The sequence below is a fragment of the Python bivittatus genome, unplaced genomic scaffold (assembly GCF_059951505.1).
Source record: "Python bivittatus isolate LINGU-HERP-01145 unplaced genomic scaffold, Pbiv_v1 ctg000850_np1212, whole genome shotgun sequence".
Taxonomy (NCBI): Eukaryota; Metazoa; Chordata; class Lepidosauria; order Squamata; family Pythonidae; genus Python; species Python bivittatus.
This window is the reverse complement of record NW_028277112.1, coordinates 53,363,861-53,382,702: the sequence shown is the minus strand read 5'-3', so window position 1 is coordinate 53,382,702 and position 18,842 is coordinate 53,363,861. Positions and strand designations below refer to the sequence as shown.

Genomic DNA, 18,842 nt, shown 5'->3' with positions numbered 1-18,842 from the left:
AGCACAGAGTGAATGTAGAGTTAATAAAAGTACCCATTTTAGTTATTGTTGCTGTGATGAATATTGGGCCTTAGGCAAATTACTATGCTACTGATCCAGACTGAACTAGTCTTGCTTTAGTCCCATTCACATCAATGGGAGTTACATCAATTATGGCTAATACTGTGTGGGATCAAAACGCAGGACACAAATGCAGAATAATCAAGGCTTCACTGCAGTGTTTATTGAGCAGTACGTACTGGAGGGGGACCCCACCAGAAGTTAGTGGGAGGCACTCCCCTACAGGCAAAATGGATGTTCTGATATTTATACAGTTCTACAAGAAGGGGAAGGGAAAAAGAACGTATACACATACATATTCATATGATGATGCAGGCATACTTAAATAGGCAATAGTTCTCAAGTTACTCTCTGCCCCTCTGTTATTTCCTAGTAAAACAATAGTGTCACAGAGAAGAAGACACAAATTAGTTCAAGGTGCCAAATGCCAGGAAGAAGGCATCCCCCCTCAGGGCAGATGCCCAGGTTGCTATGGGAATGTCTGTGATAAGGAGTTTACAACCGGCCTGGTTCACATCAGCTTCAAGGATGCTTCCACATGCCTTTATGTTTCAATCTTATTAAGGCGATCCCATTCATCTGAGGTCTCTAAAAACTTGTCTTTTTCACCCAAAGATTCACTTTTCTCACAACTGTACAAATTTTAGTAGGATAAAAGTGTTAGTAATTCTGAATTCAACTCAAAACTTTTAACACGATGGTTGAGTTTGCCCACTTACCTTTAAACTGAGGTAATGAGTTTATATTTTGTAAGCAACGCACTGGAGTAGGCGACTATATTAAATCGAAGAAGAAGAGGAGGAGGAGGAGGAAATAAAATGAAATGAAATAAAATGGGATTGAGTGGTTGTGGGAACCCAATATATCTTAGCATGTTTTGTGAACCAGTCTGTCACATTGAGTCCTAATATTTATTTGGGCATATCATTTTATATCCACACAGCAACTGTGTTTAGGGTTATTGTGTCATGTGAACTCAATCCTGTGGGTTACAAAAAGAGATATGTATTCCATTTGTGCCAGGGTAAACTTTTAAATAATCCACATATGCAGGGGGACAGTTTTGGAAACAAAGCAGCTGTTTGGAGATTTAAGCCTCATCATTTCATGCTCAGTGGTCTGAATATTGTATTAGGATGAAATAGGAATACTTATCCTCTATTTTTTAAATATAAAATCCATCTTGTCAGTGTCTCCAGCCTTGGAGAAAGCACAGATGTTCTTAAGTAGATGGACAACAGAAGTAGAGAGAAACTGCTATTTTTATAATAGCTTAACAAAGCTGGCAATAATGTTACCAATAGTTTTAGGGAATATATTTTCAGATAATAAAATCCAAATTTCAGTAATTATAGTCCTATTTGTTTCTCTCATGAGTTTTAGATTAAGCTTGCTATAAACATGTCAACATTATTTTCCAAAATAGTTTAGACAGAGGTGGAATTAATTTGCACATTATTCCTGCTGTTTGATTTAACTAGTCTCTCTTTAGAGATTATGAACGACATATTTGGGTCTCTCTGAACCCTTGTACCAACTAATAATCTTGAAATATAAGTGCTCCCTGGGTGTTTCTTTGCTGAGAAACCCAAGAAAAGTTTCTGAGAAATTCCGGTTTTAAGAAATACCATTTTGAAAATGGAGACTTTAGAGGAGGGAGGGTCAACCCCAGGATGTCCCTGAAGTGAGCTGAGGCAAATTTTTCAAACTCTGCAAAGGTTTGAAACACCTATTTCACCATTTTACCTAACCTTCCCAAAAAACTTAGGCCAATTTTTCCCATTTGGGAGCTGGTCACAGACTTTTAAGACACCCATTTTGGACCTTAAACCTCTCAGTCCCAATACCCACAGTGCTGCTCATAGAATTTCACTCTGCCATACTAATTAATTGGACTAGTGTAAAATACATTGAGGGTATATAAGAAATTAATATCTCCTTATGCTACTGTTTTAATATGTGATAGATTTCCCACTGTAGGTCTCTGATTCAACTTTTTTTTCACTGTCTTCTACCCTGGCCAACTGGGTGTTACAGTGGGGCAAAAAAGTATTTAGTCAGCCACCAATTGTGCAAGTTCTCCCACTTAAAAAGATGAGAGAGGCCTGTAATTTTCATCATAGGTATACCTCAACTATGAGAAACAAAATGGGGGAAAAAATCCAGAAAATCACATTGTCTGATTTTTAAAGAATTTATTTGCAAATCATGGTGGAAAATAAGTATTTGGTCAATATTAAAAGTTCATCTCAATACTTTGTTATATATCCTTTGTTGGCAATGACAGAGGTCAAACGTTTTCTGTAAGTCTTCACAAGGTTTTCACACACTGTTGCTGGTATTTTGGCCCATTCCTCCATGCAGATCTCCTCTAGAGCAGTGATGTTTTGGGGCTGTCGCTGGGCAACACGGACTTTCAACTCCCTCCAAAGGTTTTCCATGGGGTTGAGTTCTGGAGACTGGCTAGGCCACTCCAGGACCTTGAAATGCTTCTTACGAAGCTACTCCTTCGTTGCCTGGGCGGTTTGTTTGGGATCATTGTCATGCTGAAAGACCCAGCCACGTTTCATCTTCAATGCCCTGGCTGATGGAAGGAGGTGTTCACTCAAAATCTCACAATACATGGCCCCATTCATTCTTTCCTTTACACAGATCAGTCATCCTGGTCCCTTTGCAGAAAAACAGCCCCAAAGCATGATGTTTCCACCCCCATGCTTCACAGTAGGTATGGTATTCTTTGGATGCAACTCAGCATTCTCTCTCCTCCAAACACGACGAGTTGAGTTTAGACCAAAACATTCTACTTTGGTTTCATCTGACCATATGACATTCTCCCAATCCTCTTCTGGATCATCCAAATGCTCTCTAGCAAACTTCAGACGGGCCCGGACATGTACTGGCTTAAGCAGGGGGACACATCTGGCACTGCAGGATTTGAGTCCCTGGCAGCGTAGTGTGTTACTGATGGTAGCCTTTGTTACTTTGGTCCCAGCTCTCTGCAGGTCATTCACTAGGTCCCCCGTGTGGTTCTGGGATTTTTGCTCACCGTTCTTGTGATCATTTTGACCCCACAGGGTGAGATCTTGCATGGAGCCCCAGATCAAGGGAGATTATCAGTGGTCTTGTATGTCTTCCATTTTCTAATTATTGCTCCCACAGTTGATTTCTTCACACCAAGCTGCTTGCCTATTGCAGATTCAGTCTTCCCAGCCTGGTGCAGGTCTACAGTTTTGTTTCTGGTGTCCTTCAACAGCTCTTTGGTCTTGGCCATAGTGGAGTTTGGAGTGTGACTGTTTGAGGTTGTGGACAGGTGTCTTTTATACTGATAACAAGGTCAAACAGGTGTCATTACTACAGGTAACGAGTGGAGGACAGAGGAGCCTCTTAAAGAAGTAGTTACAGGTCTGTGAGAGCCAGACATCTTGCTTGTTTGTAGGTGACCAAATACTTATTTTCCACCATGATTTGCAAATAAATTCTTTAAAAATCAGACAATGTGATTTTCTGGATGTTTTCCCCCATTTTGTCTCTCATAGTTGAGGTATACCTATGATGAAAATTACAGGCCTCTCTCATCTTTTTAAGTGGGAGAACTTGCACAATTGGTGGCTGACTAAATACTTTTTTGCCCCACTGTATATCAAAATGCAAAATGACTGATTGTATTTACACAGGTTGTAACTTACTGCAGGGATATGCTTGAGTTTTTAATCTTGTGAGTTCCTTGACAATATTTTCAAAGCGAATGATGATTTTTGAAATTTGTCTGTCAAGCTAGAGAATTTTTCTAAGAAATTATTGGATAGTGTAATGAATGGAAGAAAATCCCTGGAAACACTTGCAAGACTATTAAAAAAGGGCAGTTTTAAATTCTTGGTCTACATGTGGAAGAGCAAACTATATAAAATATAAAATATTTTATTTTATATTTTAAAATATAAAGAAATAAAAACACAATAAAAATTCCATTGAATTACTAAAATAGGTGCAAATAGTATCCATACTGTTTATAATATAGACAGTTTTGTTAAAACTTCAGAAAGTTGAGTGATCTGGAAAGTTTTTAGTATCCAGAGGCAGGGATTCTAATAGCTTTTTTCTTTCTTCTCTCTTAAAGATGGTTTATCTGAATGCCAGCAGAAATTCTCCAAGCATGGTAGGATATGTAGAAAGCTCTGTTCATATGGCATCACATGTAATTTCTAATAAATATGATGTACATTTAATTCTTCATATCCTGTCCCATTCATTTTTAGAAGAAGGAAAGACAAAAGTATTTGTTCGGGTGCACATAGGACTTTATATGTAATAATTTAAAGCTGGCAAAATAAACCATAATTGATTTCTTTTTTTGAAAAAAACTGCTGTATTCAAAATCCTATAGTATCCATACACTTCTTTTCCATATACCTCTTTTTAAAACTCTAATGTCCATTTTAATTCATTTGTGCTTAAGTGATTCCTCTTCTAGAAATCCTGGTATCACCAAGAACCATATTTGTCTAGCAAACTTACTTTAAAGCAACATAGATTAAAAGTATATGGCTTTAGTTTACAACATTCAGATGCTGGAAATTATTGATAAATTGGCATTAATTTTGTTAAAATAAGTAAACTTTTTTTTCCTCTGGGTGAGTCCATACTCTTTTTTCCTTCTAGCAAAACAGGTCTTCATATCCCACTGAAAGAGGAATGAAAGTGTTGTTCCACAATATTACCTTATTATGTATAATTATCTTACTATGCATGTACACCTTAGAATTGGCTGAGTGGTAGATTCATCATTATCACAATAATGTTGTAACTGCCTGGTTTATCTGAGACTTGTATTCCAATGCAAATACCTGTGTGCCAATTACATGCAATATTCAGTGTATTACTCCTATGTGTTGGACTGAAGAATTTGCATCCACATTCACAGGAGCTGAATTCCTACAAAATTCTACTAATGTAACCTTGGTAACTGTGAAGTAAAACTAGTTTTGAGATTTTTTTCCAGAATGGGACAAGTATTGTTTTTGAGTATGCAAAAGTTATGGTTTGCCAGAATTATAAAAATTAAACTTATAAAGAAATCAAGTGCCATGAATAAATATAAGAAAGGTAAGAGATGAGAGAAGTTCTGGCTACAGAAATAGGAGCAGAAACAATGCTAAGAACAAATGTAAAATAAGGAAGATCAATTACTTAAATGACAGACAATTCTAAAGTCTGAAAATAAATTCTGTAGGTCAAAATAGGAGATTGGACCCAACCCTGCTGGCTTTTCACAAGGCCCTGAAGATGTGGCTGTGTTCCCACGTATAAGGATCAGAGTGTCAGTTGGAGCCTGTAAAGTGGTGGCATTGATGGCTGTTGTTTTTTTTATCTCTGTTGCTGATTGTGTGTTTCTTTTGCATTTCTTTTGTGCTTTTTGCTGATCTTAATTATTGTTGGCTGCCCAGAGTCACTCAGTTGAAATAGGCAGCCACCTAAATTGAAAAGAATAATAACCAAACAAAGAAAACAAATTTTGCCAGAGGATCTTTGGGGAATCATTGTTTGCAACCTTTACAATACATATGCCTATGTATTGTGTATTATAATTATTATTTTTGAGCTTTGCTTATAATTGTATTGTGCTATATTATGTGGGAATATGGGTTAATTTTGATTTCTTACTGTGGACATGCTGTTGTTTTCTCTGTCAGTGTGAGCTGCTGTGATTCTGCAAGGATCCAGCAATATACAGATTATAAATTCAGGGTGTACCAAAAGTCAGGCCCCATAGGCCAATCACAATATATATATTTTTTTTCAGAGAAAATGTTGTGCTTAGGAATGTTCAGAGGTCATATATCAAACAAATAAGGAAGTGTTCAGAAGAACATGGCAACCGATTTGAACATTTAATGTAATTTAAATTGTCTATGGGACCTGACTTTTGGTACACTCTGTGTGCATTTGTGTGCATGTGTATATGTGCATATTGCTGTAGTGTGGAGAAGGGCAATTTTGAATTCCAGTATCAGTCTAGAATTCATTTCAAACTCTCTTCATTTCCATCTGATCAGCATTCCTGTGGCTTTTAGTATTGCCCTAGTATGTGTGAATATCTAACTGGATGAAAAACAAAAGTAAAAAGTTTTTTTTTTACACATTTCAGTGAGTTGTTGGGGACAGTGATGGAATGTGCACATTAGGAATTTAATGCTAAACCCATTTTATAGTAATCGAACAATGGAAACTTTATAAGAGTACACTTTTTTTTTTTTTGACCTGACAATCTTGGCAAGCTATGCCACATAAGAATGTTCTACCTTTTGTGTTAAACAAAATAACTGGTTACATAGCTGTTTGCAACAACGGTCTATTGTTCATCAAGAATGTATCTTGTATTAAGAGCACATTATGCCTCCACAGGTAATTGTGTTATTGTAATAAACTGGTGGTATGGGCAAATGGTTGAACAAAAAGTTTGACATACTGCATTATTCTGTTGAATGTCTGTAGAATGTTATATTTAGTTATAAGTAGAAGATTTTGAATAGTACCTTTTTGAACATTTGCTTACAGATGTAGAATCCAAGGGACCAGCATCCTTACAAGCAAGTGTATTTCTCTTGTCAGTTAATTTTGAAATCTGATTTGCTGGACCCTTGCTATAATAAATCGAATAAATCTCATTTAAGGAGATCCTTAAGTAAGCCACTGGGGCGCATATTGTCTCTGAAATTCCTGCTAACTGAATGATCCACTTGTTCTTGCCAGTAGTTTATAAATATATACCTAATCAAGCTCTGCAATATTTCAGATTAAGTTCCAAAAAGATGGTTCAGCGTGACTACTTTAGAAGTCACCAGTGCCTGTTCCCATGTACTCTGAAGTACCTTTTATGGAATCAAAAAAGGTATTGCGCAGTCATAGTGTCTAACTTTTTCATCTTTTGGCTATGTTGGGCATCTGATTTCTTTGAGTGAAATTTGAGTGAATTTGTTTATGATGGCCTGCTTATTAGTTTGTTTTAGTGCACACAGCCTTCCTGATCTGGCTTTCTCAATTCTGCTTATCTCTGTCAACCCAGCTGCCAAGAAATAAATGCAACAAGCTACTTGACGCTGTGGTGCTGTAACTCAATTCCAGGTGTCAAAATTTGATGTGCATCTGTGTTAACGTGGGCCCTAACCAAAGTGCCCTCTGAACATCTGCTTTAAAGCAATAAACGTGTATGAGTAATTGCAGCCTCAGTCCAATGTTGTGTTCTAATGTTGTTTGCTATTCTGTCCTTTGTAGCAGTGGTATGTGTTACAACTGACTGTATAACATTTGTCCACAAAAGGCAGTTATATGTTTCAGTTAACAAATAATGAATGTGCAAAGCATATAAAACATTCATCTTCTAAGAAAAAATGTGGGATATTCTTTGCTAACAATTCATATAGGAAATTAGAAGACCACAGTATGTCTTCAGAAATAAGTTTTGATTTATACCACCTTAATACCCTCAATATATCTTATTGTCAAGGCTTAGCATTTATGTTGTTCTGATTAGTAATGCCTAAAACTGTAGGATCAAATGATGTAATGGGCAAGGTGACTAAATCAAATGATGTAATGGACAGAGTGAAATCATGGATTCTTGTGATGTAAATTGGGGCTAATACATATCAGGGAAGTGAAGCTTGTTTTTTGTGAATATATAATCCTGATAATATTTTTCAGAGGTTAATCAATAAAGGAGGAAGTGTTCTAACTCACTATACACCATCTTTTAGGAAGGGCAGAAAACTTTTGATTTAAAGGAGGCAGTCATACCTTTTCTTAAGAAGTCTGCATTAGATCCTTTGGAAGTGGGCAATTATAGATTGATCTTTAACTTCCCGTGTTTAGGTAAGATATTAAGATGATGGTAGCCACTTGGTTTCAAGCAGTCCTGAAGGAAGTAATTATATTGACCCACTTCCATTTGACTTTAGAGAAAGCTATGTACTGAGATTACTCTGGTTGTTCTGATGGATGATCTTTCAGAATTGTCTGGGAGAATATTGGGACCTACTGACTTTTCAGTGGCTAACAGTACTGTCAACCATGGTGTCCTTCTAAATTGTCTGAGAACTTTGGGAAGAAGAGACGCTGCTTTGTAGTCCTTGTTTCCTAGGTACATTTCAGATGAAGTTTTCACTATGTATGATACTTCTAAGAGAATTACATCTGCAGCTAATAAAATGCCTCCTCTAATGTGTAACTGCAGTTAGTGAAGGGCTGGATGGGAATGATAAACGGAAGCTGAATCTAGGCAAGATGGGAGTTGTTCATTATATGGGAAGAGGCATAATTACAGAGAAAAAATGATTTAGCTGTTCTAAGTGGATCATAGAAGGAACACTTAGGAATTTGGGGGATGCTTCTATATCTGGATTTTTCTCTGGTTTCCCAGGTAAGATAATGGCTAAGAGTGCCTTTTATCAATGTTGGCTTGTAAGACCAGCTATTTCCTTTCTTAGAACAAAATGCATAGGTTAATAATCTTTAGGTTTGATTATAATAATGTGGACGAAGAATCTCTTTGGTCTAGAAACTTCAGTTTCAGAATCAGTATCGCCAGGCTGATGTCTTGAAAGACACAAAGAAACTGTGTTGAACCTGAGCTGAAGTCACTATACCAATGTGCCAATGTGTTTCTTGGCAAAATAAAAGATGTGCTTGTCTTTAATGCTATATAAGCCTATGGTCCAGGATACCTTCTTTATTAGTCATCCCCACTCATGCTCTTTGGGATCACTGATGTGTTTGCCTACAGTTGCCAAATACAGTGGTACCTCGGGATACGAACTTAATCCGTTCCGTGACTCGGCGTATCCCGAGTTGGTCATAACCCGAAATGTTCATTAGTAGAGGCGTTCGTATCCCGAGGTACCACTGTATATCCTCTGACACCTCAGGGATGAACTTTTTTTGTAGCCACCACGGATCTCTGGAATTCATTATCTGCTGGGTTTAGAGCACATCTTTATGAGCTAGTGTTTAGTGGTTGATAAATTTTATTTGTTATGCTTTTTTAAATTTTAACTTTTATGTTTTAATTATAAACCACTAATAGACTTCAGGATGTATCATACAAAAATTGAATAAATATTATTTACATTAATATTCATAAAATATATAAAAACAAAGTAAGTTCAGAATAATGTGTTCATCAACAGAGTTGAAACACTGGTGATCAATTCATAGTATAGAGAACATTATTATTTATTGATTTAGGGTAGATTTTGATTCAGCCCATATAGAGACAAGTAACATTGTTCCATTGTAAATGAGCATATATATTATGAACCAATCATGTGCTAGATTAATTTGAACAGAGTTGAGGGAGACAAGATTCTCCTAGTCATAATAATATTAATTTAAAACTGATTAGTCTGTATATGCAGATTGTATTACAACACCAGTCTGTTTTCCGTTTTTTTCAATTGAGGCATTGCAGAAGGGTCAACATTTGGAAAGTTGCAGATACTTAGTAGGTAGTCCAGTTTACCTAACCATTTGCAGCTGTTAGGTTATTTTGGGAGGAACTGAGTCCTGCATCACTAGAGTTGTTTGCTTTGGCATTCAGGACAGATACTTCCTTTATTAACATACTGAGATAAATTGAAACATCTGGCTTGGAAGCTTGGTCTGTTCTTAGTGGCAGAGGTTCCCGAGGTGCAGCTATACGGAGTCCTTTTCAAACTCTGGCTTATGAAAAGGGGAAGGGAATGTGTTAATTTCCATTCTTGAAATTCACAAATTGTATTGGGGTTTTCTTCAAGCTTGCACATTTGTCACTGCAAATTAAGCTTAAATTTGTCTCCAAACTAATGCTGCAATGACATAATCTCTCATCAAGGAAGTCTGTTTTCTTTTTTCTTCTCTACTCTTCCCCTTTGACTAAAAATTTGAAGAGAAAAAAGTAGAATTGCTTTCTCATGTGTTCATTATTGGATAGAGTGCGGATCACAGGGCTTTATGTCTCTCTGTGTAGATCTGATGTATAAAGCAGTTTTCCCCAACCTGATTCCCTTAAGATGAGTGCTTCTCAAAACTTTTTCCAACCATGGACCACTAAATAAACATTAGGAAAATGCAGGGTCCAGCTGGTGGAGTAGCGGTAGTCAGTGTTCTCTGCTGCATGAATTTGGGAACGCTATGTGACAGATTATCTAATGGAGTTCCACAGAGCCCACTTTGAAAATCACTAAATGAAAAGTGCAGAAATGCAGCTCATTGGCCTCTTTTGTGGACTGCAGAGCCTCCCTGAGTGAGTGGAGACAATCATTTTGGCCCATTGGTAGATTTATGTGCTTGGAGGTTTTAAGAAGCCAAATGGATGACTAAAGTCTTGCAAGTGCTTAAGGCACAGATTTTATCCCTTAAAAATCCCAGCTCGCTTCTCAAGTGCAGCCTTCAGTATGCAGCTCAAAACCTGATGAGCTGATGAAGATTCTCAGTCAACCAGGTGGAATTGTCTGGAGGTTGAGTCATGGCAACTGGACTTTTCTTTTGGTTTGATATGTTTTGCTGCTTGTCCACACAGCTTGTCCAAGCTGTCAAACTTCAGTCTAGACTGAAGAAGCTGCTTAGACAAGCAGCAAAATGTATCAAACCAAAAGAAAAGCCCAGTTGCCATGACTCAACCGCCAGACAAAATCTGATGAGGATCCTCAAGCTTGATTAGAATCCTCAAGCCAACAGAAGATGTAGACCTCTGCTCTGGATGTATTTGAACCGCATCTCACAACGTTCCCAGCAAACAAGCCCTCATGGCTATCAGGATGTGCAAAATGCTTCCCACGATAGCTGCTTTTACACAGATTCTGAGGTACTTCACCATTTCCCTGATAGAATTGATTAAATCAGGTTCCACAATGTATATAATGTATCAAACTTTAGACACTTATGAAACACCTTAATTTACTTTTGTTTACTTTCTGGATTGTTGATCACTCTATGTGATACCTGAAGTTATGCAGTCTTATATCCTAGTTCAATCTTCCTGAGCCTGATATCTACTAATAGTAGACCCCAGTGCCATGATTTCCAGATGCCACAATTTTGGAAAGAATAATGGAAATTATAGTCCAGCACAACAGAAGGTTGCTAACTGGAGAAGCTGCCTTAGTTATACAAATGTTCTATAGGGATTATTGTATTCTTCAGATGAGGATGAGCTTCAGGATCCTTTCAGCCACCCATTGTTTCTGCAAGGCTAGAGTTAAAAGACTTTGAAATGCATAGATGGACTATTTGTAAATGTAAATGGCAATTTAGACGAATCCAACATAGAGCCCCAGGACTGTAAACTCCAGGTTTGCAGAGTCCATTCTATTATACTCCTTTGTTCAGGAGCTGAATCAGTAACACTGCTTGAACCAGAGCCAAATCATTAATCCAGTAATACATTCCTTTCTCCTATTTCAGCAAGTAGCTGCTAGCACACAAGTTTTTCCAAATTCCCTCTTTTATTTCTTCTTTAATAATTACAGCTTAGTGAGCTAATTTAATGCTTTAATCTTCTACTCTCCAGTGTCTGCCTGTAAAATTATTTCTTCTTTTAGAATATATTGGGTGTTTCTTTATAACTCAAATCATTTAAATACCATTTTTCTGTAAAACATTGGGAAAGCAGAATATAAGGTATGTGTAGGCTGTGGGCCAGCATGGATTTTTAGTACAGAAAAAGAGAGGCCATAAAACTAAATACTTTTTTTAAAAAGTAATTTTCTTCCCAATGTAGATAGAGTAACATCAGTATAGATTGGTTTTGAGAATTTCTTAAGCTTTCTGCTTGACTTACTTCCAACCATAATAACTACAGTAAGGTCAGTATTAAACTGAATTCTGCTATGCAACCAAATAGTAATTTCACTTACATTAAAATTAGCCTTTGTATTTTCAATTAGAATAATATAATTGCAAGTCAGTCCTGCTAGGTGGCAAAACCTAGCCAACCTTGGCAGTTCACAAAAATCTAAGGAAGGTTGGACGTGGGTAGGAGGGCAGAAGAAATTTCAAGTCTGTAATCTAGACAAAGAAACATCCTTGAAAAAGGCAAAAGGCAAAGGCCACCATTTCCTTGTTGTTAATAAGAAGAGTACATGAATATATGAAGTTATCATGAAATGAGCTCAACTCAAGAGAAAATTTACTTTTAATTGAAAGCAAAATATTAGCTTTTGTATTTAAGATTTTTTTTCAAATTAAAGCTGATGAATTCTATTAGCTAGTCTATAAGACTTTAAATCATACCAAAGAGTACTATGCATCAATTATGTGCTATCAAGTCACTGTCATCTCTTAGCAACCACATAGATAGATTTTCTCCATGACAGTCTGTCCCTAACCAGAACTGAAATGGTCCTTCAGGTCTTCCAATGGTGCACCCATTGTCACTGTAACTGAATCCATCCACCTTGTTGTTGGTCATCCTCCTCTTCTTTTCCTCCCACCTTTCCCAGCATTAGAACCTTCTCCAGAGAGCTAAGTCTTCACATAATATGTCTGAAGTAGGATAATTTAAGCCTTGAGTGAGAACTCTGAGTTGGTTTGTTCAGTGATCCATTTGTTTCTTTCCTTGGCTGTCCACGGTATTCTCAGGAGTCTTCTCCAACACCAAAATTCAAAAGCATCAATATTCTTCAAAGTCCAACTTTTGCTTCCACAGAATGTCACAGGGAATAGCATTGTTTGCACTGTTCTGATCTTTGTAGGTATACATGCATTATGGCATCTGAATACCTTTTCCAAGGCCTTCATGGGTGCTCTACCAAGTGCTAGTCTGTGGAGTATTTCCTGACTGTGGAGTCCTTGGAGTTCTCTGAGCTTGGTTCTTTTCTTGCAAACGTTTCATTAATTGCACAACAGATGGACAGACTCAACCACAGTTTTAACTAGGAAACTGTCAGCATTATAGACCAAGCCAAATCCAAATATGCAAGAGAATTCTTGGAAGTCTGGTATTCAGACAAGGCAGCAATTAACGGACACATAGAGATAAACAGCATCTACATACTATTCAAAAGAGACAAAAGACCAGAAGATCGCCTCACCAGCATTCAATCACCAGCAATCATCTCCAGCAATCATCACCCAGATAAGCAAAGGTCACCACCAGGTACACAATCAAGCAGTCAACATATGCTAATCAATGAACTACCAGAAGAGCAAAACAGAACCCCCACCCCCACCAGCACTGACAAAGCAGGCCACAGCAGATAAATAGAGAGCAAACCTCATCCCATTTTAGCACTGAAGATGTTACCTAGCCAGGTAATGAAACGTTTGCAAGAAAAGAACCAAGCTCAGAGAACCCCAAGGACTCCACAGTTCAACCCTGAGCTGCACATATTTGCCTCCATTGCTATTTCTTGACTACCTGTTCCTTTACTGCTGATGGTTGATCCTAAAAGGCAGAAGCCACCTATTACTTTGATATCTTCATTATCAGTTCTAAAGCTGGTTGTCGTACCTGTTTTCATTAGTTTGATCTTCTTTATATTTCATGTTTCTTCCTCCAGGCTCTTGGGTGTCTGGCTTGTGATTATGATGTCATAGCGAGCTGCAGTCACATGATCGCCATTTGCAGCCTTCCCTGCTGGCTTCCCACAACCAAAGTCAATGGAGAAGAAAGCAGGGAAGGTCGCAAGTCACTCCCGTAAATCACTCCCACCGCTTTTTCTCTTGAGGAGCCTGCTATCTCGTACTCCATAGCACTCTCTTGCACCCCATACTCCATAGCAGCCCCCACCACCCTACCTATGCTCAGAGGCACCTGCCCATAGCCCGTGCCAGCCTACCCATGCTCTGTAGCACCTGCCTGTGGCACCTCCGACCTCCACATTCCATAGCACCTGCCAGCAGCACCCCCCGTGGCACCTGCACATCCCCTGCTCTCCTTGCCTGGGACTCCCACCTCTTCCTGCTTAACGACCCATGTACTAGGGTTACAATGGCAACCAGGACTCCTGGGACTGCTGTTGCTAAGCGATGTGACCATGTGACTTCATGCTTTACGACCCCATTGCTTAGCTATGGAATGTCCGGTCCCAATTGCTGTCATAACCTGAGGATTATCTGTACATATGTTTCTCATGAGGACAATGAGATGTTCTGGGATTCCCATTTTTCTGATCACATTCCACAACTTGACATGATTGACACAATCAGAGCCCTTTCTGTAATCAATGAAGCACAACTTGATTTTTTTTTGTAGTTGTTGTTATTCTTTGGCTTTCTCAATTACCCAGAGTGAATCAACAATAATGTCTCATGTTCCTCAGCTGTTTCTAAAGCCAACATGAACATCTGGGATCTCTTTTCCCATGTAAGGATCTAATCTGTTTTGGATGATCCTAAGCATTATTTTGCTAGCATTTGAAATTAAGAATATTGTACAGTAGTTTGCATTAATATCTGTTAAAATATGTCATTCCCGCCCCCAACTTATCCTGGAATAAATTGAACATTTTGACAAAAAGCTGAGATGTTGTTCATTTTCAAGTATTGATGTAACATGTTTAACCATATATTTCGAACCATAGTTAGATTTTATAGGGATTGTTTTGCCTTAATTACAGAAAGAACTGACAAGGAAACTATCAGACTAGTCTGATAACTTGCTTATGGAGCACAATAGTTATTACAGGCAAGATATCCATCAAATGATTGAACTTGAAACAAAGAGTGGTTCAGTTTGTTCATTTAGGGTGTGGCATTTCCAAGCTTGCAAATGACAATGAGAGTAGGGGGTTAAGATTGCTGTATACAGTGGTACCTCGGGTCATGAACTTAATTCGTTCCGCGACTCTGGTCGCGACCCGAATTGGTCACGACCCGAATCAAATTTTCCCATAAGGTTCAATGTAAATACGGTTAATCTGTTCTGACCCCTCCGAATTTGGTCGCCAACCGATTTTGGTTGCGACCCAAATCAAATTTTCCCATAAGGTTCAATGTAATTACGGTTAATCCGTTCTGAACCATATGTTTTTTTTTTAAACCACAAAAATATGACACAAAGTACAGTACGAAGAGAGAGAACGCTAACCTTGCTCGATGTAACTTCTGGCGTGGAGGACAGGAAGGCGGGTGGGGAGGCGGTTATTGCTTGGAGGGAGAGTCCCCCTCCCTACAGGAAGCCACGACCACGTGTCACGGGAGGGAAAATGGCCACAGATCCTGTTCGTCACCCAATCCGGCGTTCACGAACGAAAGCAAAATTTTGTGAACGGAGCTGTTCGTGACCCGAATTGGTCGTGAACAGAAGCATTCGTGACCCGAGGTACCACTGTATAGGGTTCATTGAATGACCCTTTTCCATATTGCTGCTTTTAGAAGGATGTGGGTTATATCTCAAAGTGAAATCAAAGGTTCCCTAAGCATAGTCCATTGTCTTGTGTTCTTGCTAATCTTTCTATCACTATATCTTCTCATGTTTTTGATTTAAGAGGCAGAAGGCGATTATCTGAAAAAGGTCTACTTACGCAGTAAGAAGACTGTGTAAAAACAAGTACTGTTATCTAGTTTCTGTGGAGTGTGCAATCATGTACTATCCACTGTGAGCACTATGGGGAGGTGTTTAAAATAGCCTTTAGCAGTCTTCTGCTTTTCAGATGTATTGGATTACAATTCTGATATAAAATTCTGCATGTGAACCCTTGCCTGGTCAAGCTTGCCTCTTCTTGCCGCTTTCCCCCAAGGAAACCACATGCTGGCTCTCTGTGCTACGAAGCTCCAATAACAAGCTTGTGGCTTGCCCCTTTTAGCCTTTCTGCTCACTAACAAGGTTAACCACACTCACTCTAACAACATAATTGACCTCTTGCTCTTGCTAGTCATGTAACCAGCTTCCTGTTCTCCCCAATCATTTTCCTGTACTCAGAGTGGGGAGCAGGTATTACCATCCCATTCCCACACATTTTTGCTGATATAAAAAACCCAAACATCAATGTTGTGATGGATAACTCTGAGGTTGGTTCTCTGTGCTAGATGGGAGGGGGAAGCCAAGGGCTATAAATGTGTATACTAAAAACCCCTAAGCATGGATGTAAGTCATGATGAGTGGCCTCTCTTGCCACAGCTCTCCTGTGTGAGTATATTGCTTTTATTTGTATTATTTTTATTAATAAAGCTTTGTTTATTACTTTCATTCTAGTGTCTGTTGTTCGTTCTTTCTTGGCTTTTGGCCACATGAGATGGGAATTATGGGCATTGGTCCAACATAACCTTTGGATGAAAAACCTCATTTTGGAGATTTTGGATCGTTTTCTTGCTGTAATATCCAGCCTGCATTTTTTAATCATCAGAAAGGCAAAAGAAGTCTCTTGGATCTTTTGGCAGCATTTTATATAATCACTAGAATATCCTTCTGGTCCACTTTAGGGAACTGAGTAGAAGCCATAGCTTTGTCATAGTTCCATTCCTAAGTTGAGGGCAGATATCAAATGATAGTCCCCTTTGCTTTTCAATATGAAGCCACTGGGAACAGTCATCAGGGGATGTCAAGCTGGGTGCCACCTGCATGGATGACACTCAGGTCTGTTTCTCTTTTCCATTTTTATCATGTCTGTTGGGGTCTTTGGTGGATTGTAGCCTGGATGAAATGTAACTGGCTAAACCTGAATCCAGAAACGACACTGACTTCGGTAGTTGGGGGAAATGTTATGCATATGAATGGACTATACCTGCAGTTGATGCAGCATCTCTTCTCTTGAAGAAACATAACTCAGTTTGGGGGATTTTCTTTGATTCAGTGCTGTTCGTCAAAGGTCAAGTCAACACTGTGACATGGAGTGCATATTTGCAATTGTGACTGATTTGCCATCAGTGCCACTTCCCAGAAAAATCCATTCTGGTCACATTACCCATGCAGTGGTTACCTCCCTCCTAGATTATTATAATGTGTTTTGTGTGGAAATGCCCTTCAGGAAAACACAGAAAATTACTGTACAGTGGGTCCAATGTGGCAGTCAGGCTCCTTCCTGAAGGTCTGAAGTAATGTTCAATCTGTTTTTCAGATTTATATATCAGAGCACCCTGAATTTAATGTAGAATTCTACAGGCCACCATTGCAGTCCTGGCAAAACACCTGTGTGCTCTGACATAAATCTGAAAAACAGATTGAACCTTACTTACCTGAAGGAGCAATTTCTCCCATATGTACAAGCCAGGAGCTCAGAGTACTGAATGGCTTTTGAATTTTGAATTACTGAATCAATGTATTGCCGTATTTATGATATGATTTTATATTGTGCTTTCTGGTTTTTAACTATATTTTTATAATTGTATGATTTTATTTTTGATGTTTTCTACATGTGATAGGCAAATTAAATCAGAAAATATCAGACTCCTGTTTCTGCTCACTCAACATGTAGGGAGTTAGAAGAGGTCCTGCTCTTATCTGTTAATTGCACAGCATCTAATATTTACCTTAGCATGTTTCTGCACCTTACCTTCAGCACTATTGGAGGAAAATCTACTGAAACATTGCTATACAGATTATGTTTGTCCATGTGGGAGGGAAGATAAAATTCATGGGCTGTGAATTACTGTGCTCCCAGTTTTATAGGAAGTTCTGCTACTTTCATGTTAAGCCTGTGTGAAGTGAAAGTGAAGAGACTAGCACTGTGGAGGCAATGTGATTTAGTTAGCAGAGGTAAAGCCCTCGCTTTGCCTCAGTGAATCAGTTTGGGCAGTTCTGAACCACATCTGTCATCCAGTGCTGCAGCAGTTTTTGCTGGAGGAGAAAGTGAGAGGCATCTCCTCTAGTGTTCACCCAGCAATATGGGAGAGACTCCATGTTGGGCAGCTTCAGTGTACACTCTGGAATTGCCCACAACATTCATTAGTTGCTCATCCTGGAAGACCTTTGGTGCCTATCAGGGGTGTCCCAGGTTGTCCATCTTCAGCAAACTTGTGGGTATATGCTGAAGCTGTCATCCTGGAAGCAATTCAACCAGTGCTGCTTAAATAGGCTCATGGGAAGTTCTTCTGCAGTCCTTGCTGAAAAAAATTTCTCAGCTTTTTCTTATAGTATGAGCCCAGTTGGAGAAGGCTAAGAAGGGCTCAGAAACAGAGCAAAACAGAGCAACATGGCTACATTACTCATTGAAGTGGGGGACCACCAACTTTGAAAGGGTGCTTTGTGAAAACTTTGGTGAGGTATAATACCTCTTTGGAGGTTCATGTAATGCCCCTTTTAACACAAAAATTAGGTAAAGTGGTAGAATCTCAAATTACCTGAATAGGATTGGATTAACAAAATGCAGGATCTCGGACTGTAACTATGTTCTCTATAATCACCATGATAGTATGCCACTTTTTTTTAATGAATGCTAGCTGTATTATTATGTTTTATTTCAGCAGGCCTTTGGACTGAAAGACTATTTGAAGTTCTTGTTTTTATTACTGTTATTGTCATCAGTATAATAAATGTATTGGTTGTTGCTTTTTGGTGATGAATTTAATTGTAGAGCTATTGATTTGCTCATGTATATTACCCAGAGTTAGTTAAATTGGGGTGGTCTATAAACATTGTGAAATAAATGTAGCTTTCAAATCTATGTTTTAGGCTTATGCTATGCTGTTGCAGTAACCTTTATTTTGGTTGCTGCAGACTTTAGCAACAAAGTTATTGTGGTTGTTATTATTAAATTAAAATCAGAGAGAGAAATAACAGATACCCAGTAAGCCAACAGAATAGAAACCAGTCCCAGAAGAAGACTGATTTAGAAACAACAACAACCAGCAAAAACTATTGTTATGCATCA

General features: G+C 38.5%; 1 protein-coding gene across 2 annotated transcripts in view; it reads left to right on the top strand.

The window, feature by feature from the left end:
• Nucleotides 1–18,842, top strand: part of MOB3B (MOB kinase activator 3B) — a 120,789-nt gene that overhangs the window by 62,102 nt on the left and 39,845 nt on the right. The window lies entirely within an intron of this gene.